A 10,456-nucleotide genomic window follows, 5' to 3' on the forward strand; every position below is an offset into this window, starting at 1 on the left:
GAAACCCGTTGTTTCCGTCTTCAAGGTACTGTAATTCCTGAAGATCAGGGTAGCAGGTTGCTTGAAACCTTGGTAACAGTACCAAACAACACGGCGTGACATCCAGGAAGATCTCTTATCTTAATGTTTACGCCTTGAGCAAGTGTAATGATGTTGGGAGGTTAGCGCTAACGGAGTACATGAGGCCCGAGCCTTCTTCCATTCACTCTCTTTTTGTCTGTCTCTCTGTCTGCCTTCCCGTTTGCGGTTTTAATTACGAGAAATAATCAAGAAATAAGTTAATTTCTTTTNCTTTTTCATTTCATGTAAGTGCCGAGAAGTTGAAAATGCGGCCTAATTATCACAGGCGGTATCAGCATATGTACACAAGAAGGGTCGCAAATTGCAGTTCCGATTTAATTAATTTGAGCGTATCAGAATTTAAGCAATTAAAGTTAAATGCTAGCCAGTAATGCGTCATTAATTGCAGCAGTCAGTCCTGTTCCTCATGTGGCTGTCAGTAAGTCCGGCATTAACTTAGCGTGAGTGCAGGGTGAGGAGGAGGGGTGGAACAGTAGAAGGTCGGACAAAACCGCTTTGTAGTTCGTACTCTTCTCCAGATACAATGAAAAATCAAGGAGGGTGAAAAGAACCGTTTTCTTCTGATCCACTCTGCACCTGTCTAGGAATCTTCTTGGGGGTAAAGAGGGGACGGCACATAAGGCTGATAACCTCACCGCCATCGACGTCTCACAACACTGTGGGCCCCTACGGCCTCTGATAGGGTAGAAGAAAATACGCAAGCGAAGAACTAGAGTGAGCCTGAAGATGGGGGCGATACGTTCCTCCGAAACAATATCTACACGGTGCCACATCCCAGAAGACTGGTAACTTTACTTTTGATTTTGCAATCCACCCTTCTCCACGGAGCAGAGTCTATATTGAGAACTAATAGTTTCTTAGCTGCTCACCAAATTATTTGCCTCGTATGAAACACGAAATATATTTCTTGTTCCCAAGACCACATCGCTTGTCGTTACGCCGAGCCGGGCGAATCCTGCACACACCGCGAAACATGAGATCAGACAGAACGGGGCATGCGATAAATCACTGCCCTCCGTTGGGCCTTGCTGGTCGCCGACTCGAGGACAAGGGAATAGTAAGAAGAGCGGTGCTGTAAAAGTAGGGCGCAGTGGCCGTGACACACAGAGAAGGCAGGGCACCCACTGCCCTTGATACATTTCGAAATGCTTTGTGCGGTAGGTTACAGCGTTAAGGACAGAATAGTAAAGGAAATAGTACAATCCAAGTAAGTAAGATACATTGCAATAGGTTCCAGAGGTAGGGCTAGACGATTTTCTTATAAAACCAGAGAGGTCCGGCAGATGGCAGTAAATTAAAAGGAACGACCAAGACGAAAGTTTGGAAACACAGGCTAACCCCCGAATCCTCCATCTAACCTCCTTATGGGCCCTGCCACGGCCAGAGAAGTCATCGGCTCGAAGTCTAAATGCGAGTGAATGCCAAAGGCGTGCACAGCCATACCTCGGAGAGACAAGAAGGAAAAGTCTGGATACTTAGGAAAATAGCACGCAGGAAGAGAGCTGGGGCGGGTACAGGCTGTTTCGGAGTGAAAGCACACAGAACCGGGAAAGGCTCTCAACTTATTGCATTACAATCCGTTTCAATATTATCCTTTCCTGTTTTCCTTTAAGCAATTCCAGCTAAATGTTTTTATGCAAATCTCATCTCTTACATGCGTGGTAGGCCTACTTGTCCTGGTCTTAGCATTCTCATTAATTAATTAATTAATCTAAAGGTTGTACCTTCCAGAATAATGCCGCGGAAGCCAGATATAACGTCCAAAGAGAAAGCTATCTCCGTACAGACTGGCTTGCCAGATGGATATGAGAATGTTTGTTATTTTAATATTCTGTATCAAACACGCTGAAGATCCTTCGTGTTTGTGTTTTCCTCTTTCATATCGACAGCACATGTCTCTCTTACTGTGGCAGACTGACCCAGCACAATGCGCTCCTTGTGTCATGTCAAGTCCAACTGCACATGTGCTCGGCTGCAGTCGGTAGGCCCGCAATCCGCTTTGACTGAAACATTTCTCATTTCACCAATTTCCCCTCCTCACTCGTTGAGACGACATGTGGAAATAATTCTTGCTTGTTGTACATACATACAGCACGGTCAAAATCTAAAGAGAAGAGACCACTACGCGGTAGCGTAGGTGGTTGAGGAACTATGCTACAAGCAGGAAGGTCGCAGGTTCGAGTCCGTATGAGGAGGATTTCTTTCAATTTACCTAATCCTTCCAGCCGCACTGTGGCCCTGGTGTCGACTCAGCCTCTAACAGAAATGAGTACCAGGAATCTTCCTGGGGGTAAAGGGAAGCCGGCGCTTAAGGCTGACAACCTTGCTGCCATCTGTGAGTTGATTGTCTAGAGAAAGTGTGGGAGCCTCGATGCCTCACAACCCTATGAGCATTCACAACTTGTTACAGGGATACCTATAGTATACATATAGTACTATACATATGGTGAAAAAAGTCTAGATTTTACGGAATTTTTAGTGTTTATCAGCGTTTTCACAAAGATAAAAGTCACGGTTGTGTAGCATATATTGAACACGTTCCCATGAAGATAGGATCTTGCGGAATGTGACGTCACGTAGTTCTGTAGCTGGTTAACAACGATTTTCTGAACCCACTGCCTCCATTTTACCCATATATCAGTCTACACGGCGTCACATTTTCTAAGACCGTAATCTTTACTTTTCACCGCTATGAGAACCCCAGCCCTCACTTAGATTCACGTTTCCGTAAGTTTGTGTCTTCACATACGCGTTTTAGCATTGTCCTGACCGAACTTTATAACGTAACTACATGTGTGAATATTTAGTTGCCTTCAGTTTTATTTACATTTATTTTAATATAGCATACATATACCAATATTTATTCAGTTACGTGTGGCTCTATAGATTTGTGTTCTGTCCCATTTACATAATTTTGAAATGTATTTCTGTATACAATTCTGCCATTCTACTATCGTCTTGAGGTTGGTTGTTATTGTGACCATGTAAATAAGTTTTGTTTCCCCCCTTGGCACTACAGCTCCAGTGGGCCTAGGCCTACCTCCATGAACTTCTCCGTTCACTTCGGTTTTTTTCTAAATCTTACACATTCGGTAGGACTCCTTGGGCGGGTGATCAGCACGTCGCAAGGCCTCTACAAGTAAATAAGTAATCGCTAGAAATGTTCTTTGCATGTTTTCGTAATGTCTTCCAGTGCCCACTTAGAAGGACGTGTATTTCGTTTCCAGTTCACGTCGCCTCATTGCGTAACAACATTATCTGAAGTCTTCTATCATTACAAAAAATGCCAGAAGATGTTAACAGATGAGTCTCACATCCATGGCTTACAGTATGTTATGTGGCTCATTTATATTCAGAATTCATTATTGGATCAGCAGATTCAGCGGCACACATTGGATGGGGCGGGGCGGGTGCAGTAATCTGTTAGCCACTTTACCCCACTCAGTGGACCACTCTCCGAGGTAGTCTCCTATGTCTGGTTTCTCTGGTTACAGACGCTTATCCCTGTGAACTGGTTATACGTTATACAGCCCGTCTCTAGAAGACACTGGTCTCGCAGTTGGTAAAGAAATGTCTCGAACAGAAGGTTCGTTACCGTGTTCAAAAGCGTTATCCACAGGAATCTTGTGAGCACAATAATGAACCTTTGGTACACATGAAAGGCCGGTAATTTCACAGCTATTAATGGGGTACGTAATTGCGACAGAATGGCGATTCTGATTAAATTTAATCAATTGACAGAAGTTTCAGGAGAGAATGACCTGTAATTCCTAGAAATAACCGCATGGTTTCCAGGTTATCGTTCTTACTTACTTACTTATGCAGCTGAGCCCTTTTGGAGGAGCTACCAATTCTGCAGCTACTCAAGAATTTCTCAGCATTTTATGGAACCCGAAGGTTCATTACCGTGCTCACAAGGGCCCTCCACTGGTCCCTATTCTGAGCCAGATCAATCCAATCCACACCATCCCATCCTATCTCTCTGAGATCCATTTTAATATTGTTCACCCACCTACGCCTTGGTCTTCCAAGTGGTCTCTTTCCTTGAGACTTCCCCACCAATATCCTATACGAATCCCTCGTCTGCCCCATTCGTGCTACATGCCCCGCCCACCTCATCCTCCTTGACTTGATCATTCTAATTATACTTGGAGAAGAGTACAAGTTATGAAGCTCCTCAATATGCAGTTTTCTCCAATCATTCTTTTTTTTTTTTCCTTGGCACTACAGCCCCAGTGGGCCTAGGCCTACGTGCATGACCTTCTCCGTTCACTTCAGTTTTTCTAGATCTTACACATTCGGTAGGAGTCCTTGGGCGGGTGATCAGCTCGTCGCAAGGCCTCTACCTGTACACAAACACAGAAAAACGCACGCACACAAACTAAACATCCATGCCCTGAGTGGGATCCGAACCCACGATCCCGGCTTCAGAGCGAGCGAAGACAGTACATGCCTTAGACCGCTCGGCTACCGTGACCGGCCCAATCATTCTTACCACGTGTAATGTTCAGATAGCTCTGAATCTATTAATTTTGTTCCCTTGACGTAATACAGGAAGCCATGGCAGTCTTCTGCTGTATCCATCATAAAATCATGCGGTCATGCCCAATAGCGGATACATCATTTCGAAGCCCAGCTTGTGGGCAAATATTTAGTATAAGCGTCTATACTTCTTTGTTGGTGTTTCAGACTAATGTTTAACTATGTCTTCTGTGATAATTATCGCATACAGAACTACGGATTTAGAAGATCTGGATATTGTATGAAAGGGCGGTTATAGTGACGTCACAGGAATTGGTTTACAATTGCAGTTAGTGAAGATAGACATGATCAAACATTTGTACAAATAATTGCCTTCCGGTTTACAGGTGAGATGGCTGATGGAAATCTGTTTCCACGTGTTTGAAATTAATCTTTCAAAGCGGGATTAAATTATTCAGGTTACTGATCAGTGTGTGCTATGCTAATACTGACACCTAGTGACAAATGACAGAATTACTGTCAGGATCCAAAAGCAACAAGGGCCTCATTCCAGTTCTTTCTGCTCTTTCGAATTCACATGTTTTCATCTCATAGTCCTTTCAAATATTGTGACGTGCCCGCTGAAAGCCAGAACTGAAGAGCCAGACATCTGTTGCTAGGTAATGGCTCTGTAAACACGTCTCCATGGAAACCAAACACGTGACCGCAACAGCAGATAAATACGTGACAATAGAAGAACTGTTGGAGGCGGTGCCCACTGTTGGGTCCATGCCGAGGCTATAATAGGAGACGGACGAGTTCTGAGTGGGAAGCGAGTGCTGCTAGCCTGCAGTAAGCAGACGCGACATGAGACAGTCGGAAGGCGGGTTGAACTTGAACACGGAAGCTGAGGAATATACATTGTTGTGAGAGCCGTTACCAGTCAACGCCTAATGAAGATATATGGCTGTAGCGAATTGTAATGTGTGTGAATTAGCGGCAATGCTGTAGTTACCTGTAATTACAGTTTACTTTAAGTGGTCAGTAAATGCATTCACCAATACAAACCCCATGTCTGGTCACAAAATGACCGACAGTGTTATATTTTTGTTGACAAAAAACGCTTTGAAGTGTCAGCGTGAAATTTATGAGTCTATAACATATCGAGAAACAATTTCTGTTCAAATTTTTTTTCTATGAAACAAATCGTTTTCAAAAATATATAACGTAAATAATGTACGGGCATTTGGCAGTTGAGGTTCACACAGAGGGAGTTATGAAGAGCTCTGTCTTAAGGGATATAACGCCAGGTAGTCCGTTTCGTAGGAACGTCTCGCCTCCATTTTCAGGGACGAATAGTATTTTTTTATTGCTAGTGGGCTGGGGTTGCCCAGCAGTGGGTCGATACGTCACAGTATGTACAGATTTTGTGATTCAGATTTATACTAGACTAAGATACTAAACCTACCTATCGCATTATTGAGGACTCTTTACGGGCGCAAGCTTCTTGTCCTGTTAGTAATTACGACCAATTCTGCCGTCTGCTAACGTACGTAACGACAGAAGAGAAAGCTTATGTGTATATTGTCACGCGATTTAGTGGATACAGACGGGGGTTTCGATGATAATCGGATTGATTGAACTCTTACAACTCGTACCTAGAAGTAAGGATTAGGTTCTCACTGCTCCAACACTTCACAGATCGCTACAGGACTCACTAGGTCTTCTCAGTCTGTTAGTCTTCACCGCTGTGCTTGGTAAGGACTTCCGAACTGCTGACTTTCTCCTTCGTCTGGGTTCCCGAACTTTCCCTGGCCTCGGCTACCAGCTTGTAACAGCAACAGCTCACAATAACTGAACCCCAGCAGTTATCTAACTGACGTCACAAACTCAGCAACCAATGAACTCTTCACTAACTGACTCCTCACTTGTTCTACTTATATATCAGCACGGACCGCGTAGGAAACAGCACTTTTCTGTCGCAGTGCAGTTGTTGCGTTCGAGTCTGTTACCTAGCAACGGCTGTTGTACAGTTGTTTTTTTCGCGGTCGTTGCCTAGTAACGGGTCTACATGGCACATATATACATATATCCGTGTGTAGATTATTCAGAAGTCGCCTCTTCAGTTCCCAGTAGTTATACAGAACTGTACAATTTCGGAAACAATCAGGCAAGATAATACACCCGATCACTCAGGCTTCTGCATCAAAGCGTGCATATGCAGGTGCAGTGGCAACATCCCTGCAAATGTGGTTTAATGAAATCCATGTATGGAAGGAATGCAGCAATGCTACTGGGCGGAATTTGGGGTGGATCCGCCTTATAAGCCATCCATCTACGCATTTTACAAACAATTCTGTGATGCAGCATGTTGCTGTAAATTATATGGATGGAACTGGCATACCAAATTGTTGTGTATATAGTTGCCAGTGGTGCACATATCGAAGCACTTTTAAGCCATGAACTGTCTTCGCTGTCTCGAATGCTGGGATCATGGGTTTGAATCCCACTCAAGGTATGGATGTCTGTGTGCGTTTATTCTTTGTGTAGGTAGCGACCCTGATACGAGCTGATCCCCTGTCCAAGGAGTCCTACTGACTGTGTATAGGATTAAGAAACTGAAAAAGCGGCAAAGGTCCAACAAAGGGCTGTAGAGCCAAAGACAGACAGACAGACAGACAGAGAGATAGACAGATGGACAGATATGTAATGGCTAGATATTCGGATGTTTTATATTTCCTAATTGCATGAAAGTCAATTTTAAGCCTGTAAAATTAATTTGTGCCCAGCCCTGTTCAGTAGAACAAACATTGCCATATCAGACTGTCCAATTCTTAGCTTAAGTGACTTTTCTGACAAATGTCTGTAAATGAAACGGAGTCCGGCAGCGGATTTATCGTGGTGAACCCACCCAGTCACACACGGGGCCGTCTCGTCGCGTGGCCTCCACCTGGCAAAAACGGACGTGTTCATTCATCCATACCTTAAGTGGGATTCCACCTCGTGGTCCCTATGCATGCGAGGTTGGCGGGGAAATTGGCAATTTCCTTCCTAGTGTCGACTGAATTTTGAGGTAACCTGCGAAATCTTACCCGAGTGGCCTTCGTTAAACTGGCGGATCGCTGCCAATGTTTCTTTAATCACTTATTATCCATGAGATATAAGCGTGAAAGAAAACATTAGGAAAATTTGGTTATTATTATTATTATTATTATTATTGTTGCGGAAGGTCGCGGGTTCAAGTCCCGATGAGGTCATTGGATTTTTTTTTTCAGTTGACCTAATCCTTCCAGCCGCACTAGGCCCTGGGGTTTACTCAGCCTCTAACAGAAGTGAGTACCAGGAATTAATTAAATAATTTTCCTGGGCAGTAAACCGCGGCCGGCGCGTAGGCTGACAACCTTACCGCCATCTGTGAGCCGATTGTCTAGAAGAGCAAATGTGGGAACCTCACAACCCTATGAGCCTTCACGGCCTGGTACAGGGATACCTTTACTTTACTTTTCTTCAGTTCTAATGCGATGACGGCTATGCAGTGTTCTGGCTTATCGCTTGAACTTTCCTTCTTGGACACGGGGTAACGTTGCAACAAAGAGAGCGATCTGTGTGGTGACATGTCACCTGCCAGCTTTGCCAGTGACTCAGCTGAAATCGAGGTGGTGGTAACTGCACGTAATCTCCGTAGCTTGGGTAACTGAGAGATAACATTGCATAACTTCCGTTCCAAGTATTTCTCTTGCTCGTAAGTACTATAGCGAGGCGGAACACGTGTTTTTCTTTTCTGTGGCGCTACAGCCCCAATTTGGGCCTAGGCCTACCTCCATGAAACTCTCCGTTTCACTTCGGTTTACTAGATCTTACACATACGGTAGGACTCCTTGGGCGGGTGATCAGCTCGTCGCAAGGCTTCTATCTGTAGACAAACACAGAAAAACGCACACAAACATCCATGCCTTGAGTGGGATTCGAACCCACGATCCCGGTTTCTAAGCGAGCGAAGACAGTGCATGCCTTAGACCGCTCGGCTACCGTGACCGGCATACTAAAGCATTAGCTATTAAAATTATATTTTTTTGAGAAGTTATAAACAGTCTCACCGTTTCAGAAATTACACCCCAGTACATTACTGTTTTCTGTGTTACAGTAAAAATTCAGTCAAAGGTTGTTACGACCATTAAGTTCGGTAATTGAGCCCGGAATATATTTACGTATACATCGGAGGTAGGTATCCAGTGAATAACCACCATAATTGTGCAATGATATCACAGATGATTTCTAAATTCAGTGATCAAACATGGACTTTGCACTTTTTCGTGCAAGTTAATGCGTTTGTCGAAAATAAGAACATGTCCCAAGCACCACAGCCACATTAGCACTCCGCAGTAATTTGGTTTCCTGGGAAAATGACGTAAGTGATAATAATCTCAAATGATTTCAGGCATCCCTCAAAGCTTCTACGCAGTTTGTATTTACACTGCAACGTGCAGAGTTAGGAACTAATTCAGCTGCCTTCAAGCACGCCGTACAGCGCCTTTTCCTTGAGCGTTTGTGGCTCGTCTTAGCGGGACCAATGATTTACATGGAGTTCTCTCCACACAGCCACACGACTGATCAGTGGTACGTTAGGATACTTCACAAACGATCGTGGAGAAACGTCACGGATCACGGGTCACGGGTCACGGGTCTAAAGTTGACATCTAGGCACGGATCCGCTGTTTCCATTTGATCACTGCAAGGAGATTAATTTTCTTGTTATGAGCGCCTTACACAAGAACAGGAGCGGACGTCTCGCTAAATACGAGACCATAATAACAATGTTAATTATCTTCAGTGTAGGCAGTGAAGTGGCATCTCATCAGTCTTCGAGCATCTGCGCGGGACAAGTGAATATTCATAATAGGGGCCCCGGCACAGCAAACTGTGTGTGAGTACCGCGGCCATGGCATCAGTGCTCTGCATTCTTTCGTTTCATGCACAGAAAGAATGGCCTTACGGGAGACCTTGCATCTTGTACGCCCTCCGCTTGTATAAATTTGAGAAAATCTGACAAGTTTTCGTAACATTTAACATGAATATTGTGACATTAGAGGCCATCCTAAGCATACAATTTTTTTTTTTTTTAGTTTTCTACAATCGGAAATAAGAACATGGCGGCGCAGGAGTTGTGACGTGAGAGCTACACTAGCGGCATCTGCGAATTCCAATAACCACATTACTCAGTAACAATACAGTAACTAAAATTGTGTTCGTAGAGATGATTTCTCCACGAAAGCTATTCGGAGCAGCTAGGAACATTCAGAAACGCAAAATGCAAATAATTGCACTCGAAAAATGTACGTACCCCGGAAGGCATTGGAGATTTGCTATCTCGTCAACGCTCAGCCAACTTGACGTAATGAGCACCCAGTAGAAATATCCTACTCTCATATCACCATTAGCCGATGAGAGTGGCCTCGCGGTCTAACGTAGGATATATTTTCGCCCACAAAGCACTGGAACCGTGGTTTCGAATTCCTCTCGAGGCATGTATATCTGTGTTTGTGTTGTCCTGTGTAGCTGGCGGGCTTGCGAAGGCTGATTCCTCGTCCAAGGCGTCCGACTGTCTGTAAGATTAAGAAATTGAAGTTGAACTGCATTGAAGGATGCGCTGCCCTTCACAAGGAGCAACAGGAATTAAACAATAGCCATAATAATACCATTACCACAATGGGGACGGAAAATCCTATTGAGATATTAAGACTATTACAGGCTGCTATGTATCAGTCGGCATGTAGCTGAGCTCGTTACCGACAAAATGGCCGGTCGGGAATGTGCACTCAAGAATCTGAAAGCTGCATAGAGCCAACGGCTACTGACAAAATAAACATATAGCATAATTATTACACATATTAAATATTTTGAACAAAATTTCACC

The sequence above is a fragment of the Cryptotermes secundus genome, unplaced genomic scaffold, assembly GCF_002891405.2.
Source record: "Cryptotermes secundus unplaced genomic scaffold, Csec_1.0 scaffold708, whole genome shotgun sequence".
In the NCBI taxonomy this organism is placed as follows: domain Eukaryota; kingdom Metazoa; phylum Arthropoda; class Insecta; order Blattodea; family Kalotermitidae; genus Cryptotermes; species Cryptotermes secundus.